At 38.4% G+C, this 18710-nt stretch overlaps 1 protein-coding gene across 14 annotated transcripts in view; it reads left to right on the top strand.

Annotated features, from left to right (window-relative positions):
* SLC10A7 (solute carrier family 10 member 7) overlaps window positions 1–18710 on the top strand; it is a 142098-nt gene that overhangs the window by 28431 nt on the left and 94957 nt on the right. Inside the window, exon 4 of one of the 14 annotated variants that reach the window (XR_009725532.1) lies at window positions 15431–15533. The exons of 12 other annotated variants lie outside the window; for them this stretch is intronic. The gene's annotated coding sequence lies outside the window, so the exon portion shown is untranslated. Of the gene's footprint in view, window positions 1–11695; window positions 11851–15430; window positions 15534–18710 lie in introns of all 14 variants that reach the window. One more of the 14 variants, XR_009725533.1, reaches the window with a different exon arrangement.

The following is an 18710-nucleotide window of genomic DNA, read 5'->3' as shown; positions in this document are numbered from 1 at the left end:
TAAATGGGAGCTACTCCATTCCATTTCCAAATTATGAGAAGTGTTAACATGGATTTTGTTTGAAGACCTTTTTTTCTCTGGAGTTTGTTTTCATATTTGATTTACCTTTGTATGGATGTGTTGGCATTCCTTTCATGTTGCAGTGCTTGCTTCTTCCAGCTGTTAAAAGTTTTGGAGAATGGCTGTGGGGAGTTTTATTTACTGTTAGAAAACCTCACTGAATAGCTGTAATTTCATAATAGGTAATGCAAGGCAATGTTAGTCACCAGTGTTTGGATACCCATAGAATGTAAATCAATACTTAGAGTAAACAGAAGAGTATTTATGTTCTGATGTGTTTGCTTATTTGCTGTTGGAGTCCTAGTGATGGCATATGGCTTTGAAAATAAGTCTGTAATATGTATATCTAAGCTGTAACTGTCATATTTAAGACACTCATACAAAAATGTGCTTTAGACAAGGTGAGAAATGCTTGTTAGAACTTATATCTATATCCTATGTATATTTCTATCTTTAATATGTAAAAATTAGTGTGGGGTTTCTTTGCTTTTCTGACTAACTGCTTATTTTCTGTGTATTTTGTAAAGTACATCTTACATGTTCATAGTGGAGTATTTCTTTTTTGTTGATTTAAAAGGAGTAGGACGAAAGGTAAGTGTGTGAGATGCACCATTCACATTCTATGGCAAGTGACAACAGAGGGTATATAATTAAGCTTGTACAGTGCATAAAATACTAAAATTAAAGTTCTGCCTACTTTTTACTTAATTTTTTGGTGTTACTTGTATTAATGCCATCTCCACTGAAACAATTGTGCTGTTTTTTAAACACATTAGTTTGACCTATTCTACCTTTCAACACTTTTCTTGCACTCTGTATTGTTCTGCAGTAGATGATGTATTGATAAATAAACGTGAGTTTTTAGTGTGGAATATTTTATGACTTTTTTGATTCTGTTGTCTAAAGGTGCATAGCTGCTTACAGGCTGCAGTAGTTGCAGAAGTCATTAATTAAACAGTAACAAGTTGCTATTATAGCAGAGCTTTCAAGAGAAGTATTTGTTGAGCATGTGTTGTATGCAAAGAACATACAAAACAGTTTATCTTGTCCTGGTGCTGCAGGTATTTAAAAATTGAATTATTTGGGCTAACCCACATTCATTCTAACAACATACCTGCTTGGTGAGAAAACAAAGGAGAATTTGCTTGATTCATACTCAGAAAAAAATTCCGTAGCATCTTTCTGAATCTCTGAAGTATGCTGAACTGATCAGGAGGATATTTTTACTGTTGATATGATGTAACTAAAGCTAGTGAAGCAAAGGTTCTGTTTGTCTTGATCTAACTTTTTGCAGTGCATTAGGAAACTGCTAGAATACATTGGGGTAACTTTTAGTGTTGTTTCTCCTACCGAGAGTGGAATGTTGTGGCTGGAAGAAAGGAGGGTAGCTGTGGTGTGAGAAATAGGAAGAAAAAGGAAGTAGGATGATCTGTAACAGCATGATCCCTAGTAAAGTTTAACACACGGTTTTCAAACTGCTTCTGTCTGTAGCACTTTTTAATAGTTCTGAGAGGGATTTGTTTTCTTTGGAAGCTGGTGTGATACAGCAGATTAGTCAGAGGTTTCTCCAAAGCTTTGTTCTGAATACTTTGAAAATATTCTGAGGCAAAGTTAAATCATACAGGTCTGCCCTTAGAAAAGGATTAGAATCTGAATGTATTTAGCATCCATTTTTTTAAGTTACTCTTGCCAATGGAAGGGAAGAAAAGGTGTGGTGGTTGATTTGGAACAAAAAGGACAGCCACACAGAACTTATCTCTTCCTTACTGCTGTTATTACGTGCCACCTCTGGGTTTAAAAAAAATGCTGCTTGGAATTACATGGCTGGGAAAATGTTCACAGTATGGGTGTGCTTACTGCCCTCAGAAAAATACACGTGATTTTTATTTCTTCCAGGTCTAAGTGTCCTGGTTCTTTCTGTTACCAGTTGCAGGCAGTAAGCATGCATTGGGAACACCTAGGATATAGGAGCACTGCTGAAGGAACAATGCAGGAACATCCATATATACAAAAAGGGCCTTCAGTGACAGTTCTGCTAGTGTCACATCTGATTTAATCTATAGTGGTTTGAGGAGGATAGGAATCTGGTGGACCGGAATCTGTGTCAAACCCCAGATAGCCTGCTTAGATGATAAGAGAAGCTGGCCTTAGAATTAAACCTTTCTTTCTTCGTGTTTGCAGCCCATCTTACCCCTGTGGGCTCCATGCATTGTGAATTGCCCTGTTTCTAAGCCCGGAGCACTTGGCTGAATCTGTTGCAGTCGTCAGAGGGTCATACTTCAGGGATAACACTGCTGGCAGCTAAACCCCATGAATTAGTAAAAAATAGAGTGTTTGGATGTTGGAGTCGGGCTTTTTTGTAGGCTTTTAAAAACACTGTTTGATCATGCAGTGTGTTGACCTTTCAATAAAATCTTCATTAAATCCACCCATTCCTTGCTGTTTTCTTAGTTCTGTTTGCCTTTGTCACACGTGCTTTCCTGGATTATCATTCATTAGCTTCTCCAAAGAGATTAACAGTTCCTTAAAACAGGATCATGTGCATTCAGAAAGCAGAGCTGGAGAGCAGAAAAGCCACAGGATCCCTATAGAAATTTGAAGACAATTTTGATGCTGTAGTCCACTCAAAAGTCTGCTGATACTGTAATGTTTTTTCCCTTGCCAGGACCCTCCTTGCCTGGTGTCATTTCTTGAGCTCTCCTGGGATGAGATTAGTCTAAAACAACAAAGTAGCCAGATGTCTGGTTCTGAGAGAGTCCCAGAGGCCCGGGAATGGTAGGCAACAGTAACCGCTTGGGGCAGAAGATCAAAGATACCTGAGAATTACTTATGGGCACATACTATGTGTCATTCCCATTATTAACAGTCTGAGAAAATTTGTATCCCTAATTAACCCTTTTGTTGGTTAAATTTTCTTTCCAGTACAGTCCTGTCTGTAATAACTGTTTGTTCTTTTTGGTACTGGTACATAAGTATATGTTAGTTAAAAAAAGAAAAAGGCAGTACTCTCATAGTAGCAAATTTATGTAACCCATCTAGATTCTTTTTATCATGGTCGTTTGTAAATGTCAGAAGTTAGGACCATTTCTTTCTGTTTACTATGCCATCCTCAGGGCTGGTGTTATTCCTACCCAGAGCTGTGTCAATAAGAATAGTTAACTTGTCAGGGCAGTGGTTTTAGTTCATTGCTTCCTAATCTAAAATGAATTAGAATCTAGTCCCAGAAGCAGGATGTCTGCACATCACCGCTTCTCTCCATATTGATATTTCTAATGAAGTGCTAATTAATATTTTTTATTGATCTTCACTTGTTTGTGTTATACTCTGAAATAACTAAGATTGTAAGTGCTTTCTTTGAATTTTTGTAGTGGTTTTGGAATGAGTGCCTTCTGAAGAGAGAGAAAAGACTTCCTTGCTCTTTTTTTTAATCCTCCAGATGAAAATGGAATAACAAAAATGAACATGAGTGGAATGTCTATTTTACTAAATGATTACATTGTCTGCTGTTGTTGAACTGAAGACTCGGAGCAAGTTTTCTTCAGTTTTGAATAATAAACTCTAATTATCAGAGATACCTGTCTTTTATGACTGCTAAAATCTCACTTTCTTTAACATGGCTTAACATTAATGTGTGGTAAATACTGCATGCATATGTTTGAATGGGAGGGTGCAAGTTTCTGGTCACACTGGATGTGTTTGCAGCCTGTATTACATGTGTTCAACACTTCTAAGAGACATTTTTGAGTGAGTAGTGAGTGAGGAAAAGATCCCTGGAGTGATTTAAAGGACTGAATTGATTTATCTGTTTCACTCTTGACAGTCTCTTAAAAACATTTTATTTGCACAAGAAACCCCCAAAAGTGATCTGCCTGAAAGTATATTGTTTTTACATTTTTACCGTTGACATAGGTGTCCCTGCTGCCTGCATCATGTACAGTGTTAGAAACTTGGCCATGGCTGCTACTCTGATGTCCCCACTCCCATTCAGTCACATACTTCATCAGTCTTTTTCTACACTCAAAGCAGTGTTTAAAAAAAAACAACATCTAAACAAATGTGTAGTCAAAGTATTCTGGTGATGCAGGGTTATTTAACCTTTCAGGCCTTATGGCTGTCAGCAGGTGTAGCTGATAATCTTATGAACCATGTTAAAATTTTCATAGGGTAGAGACAGGTATTGTGCTTCTTGGAAATGCAAGGGGAGGGGAAGTCATGTAGGAGTGTTTCACAGGCAGAGGAAATAGCTGTCTTCATATGGATAGTGGCACTCTGGATTTTGGATCATTTGATGCCATTCATGTGCCAGGCATAGGGCCATTACTGTGACTGGTTGGGAGCCACATGCTGCTCAAAAACATCCTGTGGTGGTAACTGCTGAGTGATCTCTCCCTGCCCTTATCTTGACCTGTGAGCTTTTAATTATATTTTGATCTCTCCTGTTCAGCTGAGGAGGAGAAATGATGCAGTGTCTTTGGTGGGATTCTGGCGTCTAGCTGAGGTAAACCCACCACAGCAAGCTGAATAAATTTGAGTACATAAAGGTCTTATATTGCATATTAATGAACACTGCTTCATTCTGAGTACTCCTATTACAAAAGTCTTTATGAATTTGGAATAGCTGTTTTACAGGAAAAAACATATAGGAACTAGAGAGACTGCTCCCTACAAATCTGTGGAAGGAGTGTTCTCTACTTAGGGCTGGTGAGCATCTAGGGGTTAGAGATTTGTTCTGCTGGCACAGCTATGTATGGAAGAAAACAGTTGTCAGTTGCACTAATGTACTTCACCCTGGTATTTAAGGATGAAAACGTAGGAACTGTGTTAGCTATCAAAGAGCAAGGGTTGGAGTCAGTGCAAAAGGAAAAAAAAAAAAAAAAGATGTTTGAATTAAGGGATAAGTTATGAAGGAAATTAAAATAAATCATCAGCATAGACCTAATAATTTGTTGCTTCAAGGCAATATGTTTTTTTTTATAGTGGCATTGTCATATGAAAGATATTTTAAACAAATACATATTTTTCTCCATGCTGCAACTTTTATAATTAGTAATTTCAGGACTGTTGAGAGTTTTAAACAGCCCATTGCAATCCAGGCATATCCCATATCAGAAGCTTAAGCCACAGCTTTGCTTTTATTTTTCTGAGCCATTGCAATGTTCTGACCTTGGGCTGTGTAAAATCAAGTCTAAAAATCTCCTAATGACTTAATTGAGGCATGGATCTGATCTAAAGATGGTGACATGAAATAATTAGAAAAACCTATATTTCCATTGACAAGTTTATTTCTGTTCACATGTTCTGTTCACAACATTTGAATTAATAAGAAAAATGATGACTGTAACTAACATTGCAGTTTCCTGTTGTCATCCTGTGGCAACATGTCTGTAAGCACAAAGCATTCACCACCAACAGCCAAAACTACTTGATGACTTAATTATACTCAAATTCTTGTTTGAGAATTCTTGCTGTTGAATTTCTTATTTTCCAGCATGTGTGGTACAACTTATCTTTACTTCAGCCTGTGGAGTTTTTGACCTGTAATTTGGAGAAGGAAGGAAATGAATTAGAACAAAATATCTAGAAAACTACAAGTGTTCAAGGGATTTTTATACTAATCTCTTGTAATTAAAAGTGTTAACCCCTTTTTCTGGATTATGGATAAACAAATAATTTGTATCTAGAGGTGCTGCAGGAGTTGTAGTTAATATTCCAAGTGCTGTTCAGTTTTATGTCGTCAATGTGATGGTATTTGGTTTGTGAAGCAAAGGAAATGGTTGGAAGGATTGTGAGGGAGTTGTCAAAGCTCTTCCTCTCGAAATTGCAGGTCCTAAAAGTCTAAATCAAGTCATAGTAGATACGAGTGTGTGCCTGTATAAAAAGACTCTTGACTGTATTAAAATATTTTGCAAACCCATAGGTTATTCTAGTGTTTTATTGGTGACCTTGTGGCCTAGAATAAATCCCATGCTAAGGGCTATTTTAACTGCACCCCTCTTCCCAGTTCAGAGGGGCATGCTGCTAACAAGTTATCATGACACTGGTGGCAAGAGAGAATGTCTGTGCTGTGAAAATCAGTTGTTTGTAAGCAAATCTGTTTTATGTGTGTCCTGATTTTCACAATGTATAGTTTTTTGTCACCACTGCATAGTCAAGGAATCATAATAGCAGAACTTGCCTAATGGTTACTTCCTAAAATGTTTAAATTATATAGGTAGCATTATTTGCCTGGTCTTTCTCCGACAGTTGTGACATGGATTACTATGCATTACACTTCTTTGTACTGACAACGTAACACCCAAGCATTTAAAATAAAATATGAAATTGCTTCTGAATATTTTCTTCTTTGAGAGGGCTAGATAAATGAAAATTAATGAGGTCAGGGAAATTTTGCTTCACAAGTGATCAAGTAAATCTGGCTTTGCGTAGTCTGCAAAACATGGTTTTAATGAGACAGTATTGCGTTTCTGTTGTGCCTTCAATTGTTAAGGGGAATTGGAGAATATGTATTTTTAAATGAAATTAAAAGTTGTATCAGAACCAGAGCCTTTTTTCCTACTAGTCTTTGAGATTGTTTTATACACTATGAAGAAAATAGTATCTTTTACTGGGAAGTGTGTTTATTGTTCTTCTTTCTGGTTCACTACCTGAGCTTGTGCTCTGTACAAGCAGCATATATACTGTAAAGAGTCTGTAAGAGAGCTGCATTGAAATAGCCCGCATAATATATGTAAACTTTTTTCTTTTTTTTTAAAAAAGGGCTCGGTATAGGGGAACATACATATTAGTATTCTGAACTGCAGTTTGTTACCCAAAGCATTTGAAATGCAGGAAAAATTTTTAGGTATTAAGAAATGTTAGTTGGGAAGAGTAGTAAAATTATAGGCCTTCTTTAAACTGGATGGTTTCATGGGTCCTTCATCTGAAATCAGTATTACATATGGCGATTCGTGGAAATGTCTTACGTGTTTGTACAGCTGAAGCCTTATCACCAGCTCTATTCCTTAATCAGTTGCCATGTCCTGCATGCTGGCAGGCCTTGTCCCAGAGATTGTGAAACAGCTTTGCTGCTGAAAATACTCCAGTGTTGCAAACCCCAGAAGGAATAAGCAAGCCAACCCTGAACCGGTTCCCTTGGATGGCGCAGCACAGAAATAATAAAGGCATGCATCCACCTTTTTCCCTTTTTGGGTTTTCCTTCCCTTTCTTTCAGGGATAGATAGGGCTGAAAGTTGCACCTGAAGAGCAGTGCTTTGTCTGTGAAATTTCAAGGGCTGGTTCCTGCTGGCAGCAGCAGTAGGCCTTGTTAAAAGTCTCGGTCTTCCCAGTAGTTAAAAGGCAAGGCGTGAGTCGGGTGGAAACGGCATAGCAAGGTACATCCGAATCGTAAATAAGGACATGCAGCAGGTGCATTAAGCAGACGTGGAAAAATGGATGCATGCCTTTTGTGGGAAGATAATTGGGCACGGGGGCTTGGGGGGAGCTGGCGCAGAGAGGCAGGGGCAACTGCCACAGGTTGATGGGCAGGTGATCTGGCGGCTTCCACCCTGATGGCGCAGGAGGCCTACCTAATATGCTGTCTGCCCTAAGGGCCTGGGGGAACACAGTTGGATTATTATGTTAATGCCTGAGCCTGCTGCCCTCTTCCTATCCCAGCTGGGCTCCCTGTTGTTAGGAACTGCTTTGCTCTGACAGTGGAGTAATATACTTCATGATTGAAAGGGCAAAGGGGCTCACAAGAAAAAAGAGCAGGCCTGCACAGATATGTAAATGAAGGGGGGAAGGCTGTAGGAGGGTTTGCATGTAGGTGTGTGTAGAAAGTTTATTAGGAAATGAGTAATATAAATCTGCTAATTGAATTGTTATTTACAAGTCCCATTTCCTGATTTGTTTCTTTGTGCATTACCCCCCCTAATGCTGATGTACAGTGAATTTGAAGTGCTTACCAAAGCAGGCACTTAGGTTGATTTATTTTAAACCAAGGTGCTATAATATCCTGGTACCAGTGTACAGTGCTGACAATGGTGTATTTTTCAGGACTTTGATTACTGTTTCATGCTCTGCCACTATATTGCTATGCTGCAGCTTATAGCGGTGATGTGATTCTTTTATATATTATAGATATCACTCTGAATTTTGTTGATACTTCCACAAGAGCAGGCGATAGATACAGATTACAGAAATATATTTGTTATGGTGTTAGAGCAAATTGAACTTTGATTCAAAGAGATGGTGACTACGTTGTGATATTTTTCTGAGGTCTTTCTTGCAATAGGAGTGACTAAATAGTGACTCGGTATTAGAATGAATGTATGTGAGAGATGAAAATCTGTTTCATAAACAGATTCCCTTCCTCCCCAATGATGATGATATGACTGGTATACAGCGTCTTTCTCTGCCTTTTATCAAGCTTCTGTCATTGGCAAAACTTGAAATACCAGGCAGACGTGATTTCTAAGATCCTTATTTGTCTATTTTAACCCCAAAGTGCTGATCACAGATCACTTAAAGAAACAGCTGTTAACCTAAATTAAAGTGTTTAAAGTGAGAGCTGTTTTTATGAAATGCAGCTATGCATTTAGTTTATCAGGTATAAAGTCGTGATAGGTGAAGTGTTTTTCTTGTAAATTTAGCTGGCACTCAATGCTTGTTTAAGGTGGGATTTCTGATTGCTTCTAGTGTGTAAGGTGATGTTTTCTACTCTACAAATGTTTGCATATCAAAGTTCCTTTCCTTAAGTTTTATGTTCGCATGTATTGCTACTCTGCATTGCTATTAAGAAGACGTGCCTGTCTTGACATGGGGACCTCTTGCTTTCACCTGTTTTGACCTTGCAGTTGTGAATGTGCTTCTTATACCCTCTTGTCCACTTATATGTTATAGGGCATCTTATGTTATTGAAGTAGTTTAAGGTGGAAAAGAACTCTGGATCTAGATTGCTTCTGCAACCTTAGTTTGATCTGACTGTGTAGATACAGATGTTCTAGACTTAAATGGCATGACAGAGTACAATTTTGCATCCATGCCCCCTGCCTCATTGGGTGCTCACGATGAACAACCATCACAGAATAGGTATTAACATCATCTGTGTTCTGCTGGAGCCTTTGTGATTAACGCAAAATCAGTGATTTCTTTATTGAGTTCTCCTTGGAGTTCTTTGTGGGCAAATCAGAATGTGTTGATCTTGTCTCTACAGGTTATTAGTAATGAGAGAAGGTAGTTTTAACCACAAAATGCTGAAAAATAGGCATATTGTTATAAAGGAAGTGTTTTCCAGTACAAAGAGCATTTTTCCAATAATTATATTTTTATTTTTTTTCATACTGTATGTGCACCTGGTTCTTTAATAACTGCCTTAGAAATACATTACTTGGGCTACAAATCGTGTTGAGTTGGGAACTTCTCCATTCTTGTTTTTCTTTCCCCTGTGTATGCATTTTAGGCTTTGTAGAAATGTGTCCAATTTCTTTCACGAAGATCGATGTGTAAATATTTTGTTTCAGGTCAGGTTAATTTTGCATAGAAATAATTTTGATGTCTGCCACATTTTTCAGCGTAACTTCGGTGCTCCATGCTTTCATTTCTCTTGATAAACTGATCTCCCTGCCTGAATCTTCTCAGTGCATCACAAGAATTTAAGAACAGTGCTGCATTGTGGACCAGATGAAAAGCTTTGTGCAGTGATAAACACAGAGGCCATCTTCTGTTAGGTATAAGAGCAATTCAGCTGAAAGCAGCAAAATACCAAAATGAAATGGTTAAAGAAGAAAATTTCAGTCGTTGTATGAGAAGTGGTGATTCTAGAGGTGGGGGGATCTTGGGTTTAAAGCAAATATTTAAGTATGGGAATATCCCCTATGCCAGATATTCCAGTTTTTCAGCCAACTCTGGATATAAATGGAAACTGTAGAAGTTCAGTGAATGCTACCATAAAGAGCATGTTCAATGCAGACAGCAAGTTTGTGGCCTTTTGTAGTAAAACAGCTTGAGCATTTCTCAGGCTTACACCCAGCACAGTTCTTCGGTGAGCCTCTACTATCCGCAGAACATGGGTTGAATTCCATACATGAAACCCATAGGTTTTAACGTTTTCTCTCTACCTTTTCTTCAGAGAAGTAGTGGTTATATAGTATTTTATCCTATTAGAGAATAAAGGAAGTTACTTCAAGAAAGCAATAAACGTATCTTTAATGTAGTTGAGTCTCTATGTTTTATATATGTATTTATGTAATAAATACTTATATGTGAATGGAAATTCTGAACAGCAGTTTCAGCAATTTTGTGGTTTATGATGTACTCATGCTGGTAGCCGAGTAGTTGTAAAATTGTGTCCCGGACCTCAACTTGATTGGCATTTGAGTATTAATCCTTGCACTTTAATGAAAACTACTTGCCCCCATCCCCCTCCCCCCCTTTGTATTAGGGGGTATAGCAGTCCTTTTGGAAGAAAATGGGGGCAACTAACTGATTAGAATTTAAATATATTTGGAGCACGCTTCAAAAGAAGGGTGGTGGCAAATGGTAATGTTGTAGTTAATTTGATTTCAGATTAAAAAAGCTTGGATCTTAAATTGTTGAACTCCTTGGGCAAGTCTTGGGGATACATTACAGGTAAAGACACACATTTATGCACTTTCTTACTTTGTGCATATGTAACTTTTAGTTATATGAATTGTTAATTTAGATGACAGAAGTGTCTGAGCAGCATTTCAATGAATGCAGTTGCATGCATTAAGATTGTTCCTTTTCTTCACTTTTTTCAGGCAGTGAAGCACTGTAGTGCTGGTCTTTTCCTTATAGTATGCTACTTTTCTTTCCCCTCTCTTTCTACCTCTGCTACAATATTGAAGCATGGAAAGCTTTGGCTGATCTCATAAAAAGGGAATTTCCAGCACCATACAATACTGGCTTACAGTAAAGCCTAACCTTTGGGCTAGGTTTAAAAACAAAAAAGTAACTGTACTTTGAGATATACACAGACATTTGTTGATGAGACTAAAATCTCCTCCTTTTACCTGTGACACATTCTGACATGAGCTCCAGATGTCAGGGCTCATGGATCTCTTCAGTGGGCCACACTACTTTCTATTTTACAAAGCTAGTACTTCAGCCAGCCTCCCCAGGATGTGGCCTTCCTTGCAGTAGTGTTTTGTTTCCCATCTCCTGTCATTGCACCACTAATAGTGAGGCTGTTCCCAGTGGTAGTAGTGACAGGGACTTTAATAACAATGCCATTATGAGCTGGTTTCGATGGCATAGTAGTTAAAGTGTTTGGTTCTGCTACTAACTGCCCAGAAAGCAATATGACAGTGGGATATTTATAGAAAAATACTGGTGCAGGCACAGCCTTACAGTTAATGCAAAGGGCACCTTTTAAAAAGTGGCCTTGTGCTTTCATTTCACTTCAGCAGGGAAGTAATACTCTTTGGAGTTGTGGGATGCATTGTTTAACTAGACCTCTAATCATGTTATGGATGATGTGTCTCCAGGAGAATCAGGGGACAAGACCTTTAAGTGTTTTTATCACAGCTTAAGATCTCAGAAAATGTGAACTTAAATAAAAGTATATTTGGGAGGTTGTTATTGCTCTGTATCCTTTTGAGGATACCTTCTACAGTAATTTTTTTTTTTTTTTTAGAGAGAAACTCAGTTACGGTTATGAAGTGCTTGACCATGAGAGAGGATCAAGTTGGCAGTTACTTGTATACTGCAGTTCAGCTGAGCCTCCTTTATTAAATCATTGTTCAGCAGTCCATTTGTTTTGGTGTGAGAGCTAGTGTCTTCACTGCTAAGGTAATAAGCCTTGTGTCACTAACAAATTCATGATGTAAGGTTTGCGGGTAGTTTTCATACCAAAGTGTCAGTGGCTGGTTAGTATCTTTCCTTTTTGCCCTCTAATTGTGTAGCATGGTCTGTTTCATAGGTCAAATCTATGGCTGCTAAAGCTTATGCTGTAAAGGATGCAGGTAGCAGGGGGAAGTTCCCATGTTTCCCTGTGTCTAGGAAATTAGGGAAATGGGCTTTCCATTTAGGGAAAAATACATATAAAAAGTTTGGCTATATGCCTTCCCAGGAACCTTGAGTTTTCTGACATGGCAGAGCCTTATGAAGTTTGTGGAGGAAGAGGTCAGATGCTAGAGCACAAAGTTTGCAGATATGCACATTATGTACTCAGTATGAGAAAGTGTGTGTTGTCATGAGTCTGTCAGCTTTAGATCACTGCTTCTTTGACTGTTTACACTGGCTCTGGGCACTAATCTTAATGTTTGAATTTACAATTTTTAAGTAGAGGAGAGAAAAAGAGAAACTGTGTCTGTATGTTCATGTTGGTATTCCAAAGTCCACTGTAGATGTTCACGTTGCCACCCCACTGGGGTGTGTGACGTGGGAACCAGCATTGGAAGGCACAGTGTTTTATTCGATTTTATGTTTTATACTGCAAACTTAGGGTGGACGGGAAGGTTGAGCTACAGCTTCAGAGTACCAGTGGGCTTGGGGTATGGCTGGTCAATGACTGAGTTACACAAGAGTGAGATGAGAGTATGGGTGGCTGTCTTTGCTGACAGCCCTTCTCATTGTTGAAAGGAAACAAACCATGGTTATTAGAAGGAGGGAATCTCTTGACTTTAGCATCCTGAAGGGGTAGATGTGAAGTTGCAAAAGGTGTGTATTGCCTGTGTTTGTGTTTCTGGGTAGGGCCTGTATAGGCCTTTTCATCTGATACTAGCCTTGTGAGCATTGCACTGGTTTTGAATGCTACACAGACACATAAGCATTCGCTGTGGGTGGATCTGGGGCATTTTGGATAAATCAGAGTAAGTATGAACAAAGTGACAGTGTTGTACAGCTGATTTGTCTGGGATAGTTGGGCACTGCACTGTGTCTTAAGAATCATCTCTTCTTTACCTAAGGAGACCAAGTCTTGGTTCTTTCAGTGTGGACATGGACATTCCAACTCCTGAAACAGATTAAGCAAAAGAGCATCCCGGCTTCCTTCATGTGATCATTCTGACACTGATGACGAAGGCTTTTGTTTTCATTCTGCTTGATTATACAAGTAATCTCAAGTAAAATGATCCAGCCATACAGGACAGTGTTGCTTTCCAACCTTTGCTCAAAATGGATTTCCTGCTACTAATCTATGTATTAGTGAAAATTTGCAGACTGACATGTAAATGTACTTGAGACCCGAATGCTTAATGTTTGCCATTTGAATTGTCAACAAATATTTATATTCTGGTTTTACTCTCTGGAAAAAAAAAAAAAATCTGTGATATGTATACTCTCCTGGCTTTCAATTTTCATCTCCCACTGCCTTTGAATGAGAAATGGCATGCTGACCCTCCAGAACTCCCTTGAGTCATGCTGGTTGCTCATGGTAGGGAGAAGTTACCATTTCTGATGAAAGCAAAAAAAGGGGGATAGTTTTCTTTCTCTGTCTCAGTACTGCTGAAACTACTGGTGAAACAGAGAAATCCTTCAACTGAGAGCACCACATACACTAAGTAAGTGTGTCTAAAAAGCCTGCTTTTTGACATCCTTTTGATGGATGGTTTTGTATTGTAAATGTTATTACCGACAGACGGTGGTTATGAGGAACTACAAAAATGGGGGAGTGAAAGACTGATCTTTAACAGAAAGAACTTGACGTAAGAGGTAGAAGGCAATAACTCTGCTAGCAGAGCCCCTAGTTTTTTTCCGTGCACTGCTTGTGGCAGAATGCTGAGCCTGGCTGAAGCAGCACAAACTTGTACTTCGGCTATGGCAACCTCTGCCAGCCTGGAACAAATCTGTAGTGTGCACAGCTTCAGATGCACAGTTCAATGAGAGGTGTTCTCTGGATGATGTTCGTCTGCTGAAATGCAAACAAACAGCAGATTAGTTACTCTGTTTTCATTTTCTGGTGCCTTTTCAGCATCATGTTCATAAAACTGATGTTTATTTAACACAGTGAAAATAAAGAAATGTTTTCATACTGTCAGCACAGCTCTAGAGGCAGGTTGGGGATTAGATGATACCTATTTCATGGTCAACAAATTGTGTTGAACCACAGGGAACATAGCAGGGAATTAAAATCTTCCCTGTATCTTGGGGTTTTATGTTGGTGTTCTGGGGTTTCCTTGATTGGTGGGTGTCGGGTTTTTTTTTGTGTGGTGTAGGTTTTTTGGTGGTTTTGTTTTTTTAACAGGACAAGGTTACATGTATGTTCTACTCCTTTACAAAAATAAGACTGATACAGTATTTGTCTTTAAACAGACTTTTTGAACATCAGTTCATATTTCGTAAGATTTCTTTGGACTCAAAATTTGGTTATTATCAAAGGCTGCATTTGGTTTGTTTTTTTATGTTGGGGCTTTTGTTTAGGGTTTTTTTGGGGGAGTGGTTTTTGTTTGGTGTGGGTTGGTGTGTAAATTTTTATTTCTTTTCAATGGAATACCACTGCTGAGGTGGCCTATCACATATACAGCGTGTGGGGCCAAATTCATGTGTAAGAGGCATACTACAACTTCTGATGAATTCAATGTGGAGTGTATATACATCTCCAAGAATCAAATTTAGGCCCTGTTTGTTTCTCAGAGATGATGCTGGAGTGTTAAAAAGGCATGTGATTTGCCTCTGAGGGGCAACTGTGCAGCTAGAGATTTTGTGGAGCAGTTAACACTACCTCTTATTTTTGCCATGCTGTAGAAGGATTTTATATGCATTTTAACAGTTATTTAAGAGTCCCCATATGCTTAGAAAAGAATCTGAATATATGTGCCTTTTTTAAAGCTGCATCATAACTAGGTTATTTCATAAATACAGTAGAATGACTGGGAGCTGCAGTTGGAACAATATGTAAAAATACAGCTTGTAAAAGATTTCCTTTATTAACTGTCATCATCCACAGAATATATGTTCAAATAAACGTTGTGTAATAACTAAATTTGAGATTAATAGGCCCCTTAAGAAACAGCAAAGTCATTCAGGATAGTCAGTGAAAAATAGCCTGTAAGACTGTAACATGCACATATTGTCCTGCTTACATGCTCTCTCTGGTGTCATTCCCATTTATCAATGTCGGCAGGCTCTGTTCTCATTAAAACACTCTTGCACAAAAGCAACTTAATTTTCTTAAGAGAAGAGGACACCTGATTCAATTTAGTGCTCAAAACCAGGAACTTGAATATATATGTATTTTTCCCGTCTGAACTCAGATGAATAGTTATGAACAGCAATACAGATTAAACCTTATTAGGTATATTTATATTCTGTTTGCAGTAACAGTGCTGTGGCAAATAGCTTTCTACAGAGCTGTAGCATCTTATTAATGGAAACAGCAGTTAAGACATGAGCTGCAGTAACACTCACATGAGATTTTATTTTTAAATAGGAGATTGAAGGAGTTGTTTAAAGGGACTCTGCCAACTCATTCAAGCTACTTCTGATGTCCTGCCTTCTTCTTCCACCTTCTCGATCTACACTGATCTCTTTGGGTAGATAATTTTTTCTTTTCTGTGCTGTTTGGTCAAACCATTTCCATCACTGCAGGTTTGGTTTTTTTTTTTAATTGTTTTATTCTCCCTGTTAAATAGGAGATATATCTATTACATTTTGCATTAACTACATGGACACTATGAAATGTTCTACTACCACATTGTGTTCTATACCTTCTAGTGCATAATCCTGCAGTAGTACTGCTAGAGTACTTGTCTTTATTCAGTTCTTTTCTACTCTTCCTCATTGTGCTATGTGTGTTAAATGGGATATTTAGTCTTGGGCCTAGTACTTGAGCTGTGTATCCTACTAGCGCATGTCTGAAAATGGTAAGGTTTTAAGCTCAGGTAATGGTGGGTATACCCAGAGCAGCTTTGTAGGATGCTTCCTTTTGTTTAGTTTCTTTGCTCTGCACCTGTGGCCTTGGCTCTGGAATGTCCTTTCCACAGATGGGTGACAACTTGGGGCCAGGCAGGTCCTAATGTATGTAGCATGTGCTGTCTCAGCTGTGGGGTGCCTGGGGGTAAGCACAGGGTTAAGTATATTTTGGAAGGTTACCTCCCTAATGGCTGCCAAATGACACTCTATAATCAAACATTTTAGAGTTAAAAACATATTTATAGGTGAAAAAGCCTTTTTTATATAGTCCACATATAAAGCCGTGAAGCACCTTGTTTCCCTGTGGCTCTGCAGTGAAGAAAACTACAGCTCCAGTTGAGATGTGCGTGACAATTTCGTACAAATCCTGTTGATAATGATAAAATGTTGGGGTTTGACGCAGATATTTCACATATTGCCAGTGTATCTTTTTCTCTTTTTTAATGTAGTCCTGCTATGTTATTATCAAAAAATATCTAGTCTAGTGAATTCCAGGATAGGTTAGTTCAATACCAAAAGGCTTTTCTTTAGGTTAGTTGAATACCAAAAAGCTTTTCGTTAGGTTCAGGTATTGAAAAAGGAAAGTTTCTGACAGATAGGTTTCCTTCGGAGATGGGCTGCTTACTTCTCACTGGAAAGTGCTCCAGGCTAGATGATCATTCCTGGAATTACAGATCAGCAGGAGAGTTCCCTCAAGCCCAGTGACATACAGAGTTGACTGAAACTTTATCTGCTGAATATTAACTAAATTTGTTGTTTAGTGGAGCTAGCATGTCCCATTTTAAACTCAAGGGGGGACATACATGCTCTTCTGCACTAGCCTGTTTAAGAGTACTGGCAGTGACTTTCAGTCTTGTCTCTGACTTGATGTAAACTTGAATAACTGACCTGGTTGTTACTATTGCTGCTTTTGAATGTGATCTGACCTTTCAGTACATGCATTTACCTTTTGAATGGATTGTGTTACTGATTTTATAGAGACTGCTCCCCTCATGTTAATCATAAATGCAATGAACAATTTTCAAACACATGCAAATCTGAACTTGGAGTATTATAAGGACATGTAAATGTTTTCATGTTTTATTGTTTCATTTAAGCTGACTGCAAATAGTCAGATATCTGTTGAGGTACAAAAGGAGCAAACACTAAAGAAGTTATACAATAATAGTGACTAATAAATGTTTTAAATAGCAAATGAGGAGCCTAGCTGTATCATGTGTCAGCACTAATGTTTATTTGTATCATCCCTCTAAGGATGTCAGAGCACTTTTTAAGCAATGAATTAATATCGACAATGCCCTGTGAGGTATATAGGCAATATTATCCCTCTTGACAGAAGGGAGTTGGAAGCGCAGAGAGTGTTTAAATTCTACAGGGTCATGTACTAGGGTACATTTAATTACAAATTAGAGCAGTTGATTCAGTTTACTACAGGTTTCTTTAAACTGCACCAGAATCACAAACATAATCTACAGGTTTGTGGGTATCAGAAAAAATTGCTTCTAAGTTTATTTTGCAGTGGAAATGTTTATAAAGAAAACTGCAAGTAGAGTACTTGACACGTGTAAGTTCTCCCTCATTGAGGCAAATCATCTGGATGATTATAGCATAATTTCCAGTCTTCCTGCTTTATTTGTTTTTTCTTCTCTTGCCTGTAATGAGTGGTAAATCAGCTGCCATGGAAGTTTTCTGACACATTGGAGAACAGGAACTAAAAATCGCAAACTAGTTACTCCTGGACCACTGTGAATTAATGACTTTTGCACATGATGGCCAAATACCTAAAACATAAAATTTGTCTGAGACTGTTGTCTTAGTACCTGTTAGATTCTTGAGAATATTAAGAAAATCAGAATTCTTCTGGGTGAATCAGGAAGGTAAAAAGAAAAGTTTGTCGATGGCCAAAATAGCACCATCTAGTATCACCACTACAGAACCATCTAGAATCTCTCCCTACCACCTTTCCAGGAGCATTCCTGGAAGTGGAATTGCAGTGTATTTTAGGTAAAAATTTTCATGTCTATAAATGATCCTCAAATCAGAATTGGTAGCCATTGATGTGGCTAGAACTAGATGCAGTGTGTCCTTTTGAGGGTATTGGTTCTTTCCAGCTACTGCTTTCTTTGTTGAAATGACCAGGGAAACAGTTGAGGGCTGTCTAGCTCTGATGTTATTTCTCTAGCATTGGTAGTCATGGTCTGGTAGACTCACAGGCACTGCAAGCAAAGCCTGGCCTGAATCCAACTTTGGTAAAGCCAGATATTTTTGAGACGGGGGGGTAAGTTTGGCATGTTGGGGAGGGAAGGGCTATTTTATGCTCTCTATTCATTTTATATGGGCTTCACCAGCTTTCCTGAAAAGGGTGAATGATAAGGTTCTTGGTAGCAGGCAGAAATGTAGCTGTCACTCTGCACACAAAATCTGCATCGGGTGGAGGGGACTGTTAACTTTCCTCCCAGCCTTCTGCTGCAGAATTGAAGCCCAGATGCTTCTGTCTTTCAGACCTTCACAGTTGATTTACACTGTTTTATATAGCAAAGATTGTTTTGCAAGGAAGAGATCTTCAAGTATGCTTAAAAATGGAAGTCTATATCCTCCTTCATAGATTCAGAGACAGGGTGTAATAAAAGGGACCAGATTGAAGTGGTGAAATACAGTCTGTGTAAGAATGGCACGTGCCCAGCAAATGGCAAAGAGACTGGGTTAACCTGATGGGGTTTATTAACATAATAATAACAGCAGCTTTAAAAGGAATTTATTAAAAAAAGATACCTGCAAGTATGTGTCCTGTGTTGAAA

This window comes from Neopsephotus bourkii, unplaced genomic scaffold (genome assembly GCF_033783945.1).
Source record: "Neopsephotus bourkii isolate Nb327-2 ecotype Australia unplaced genomic scaffold, CSIRO-AGI_Nbou_v1 NB_718, whole genome shotgun sequence".
Lineage (NCBI taxonomy): Eukaryota > Metazoa > Chordata > Aves > Psittaciformes > Psittacidae > Neopsephotus > Neopsephotus bourkii.
The sequence above is the reverse complement of the archived record's forward strand: the minus strand, read 5'-3'. Positions and strand labels throughout refer to the sequence as shown.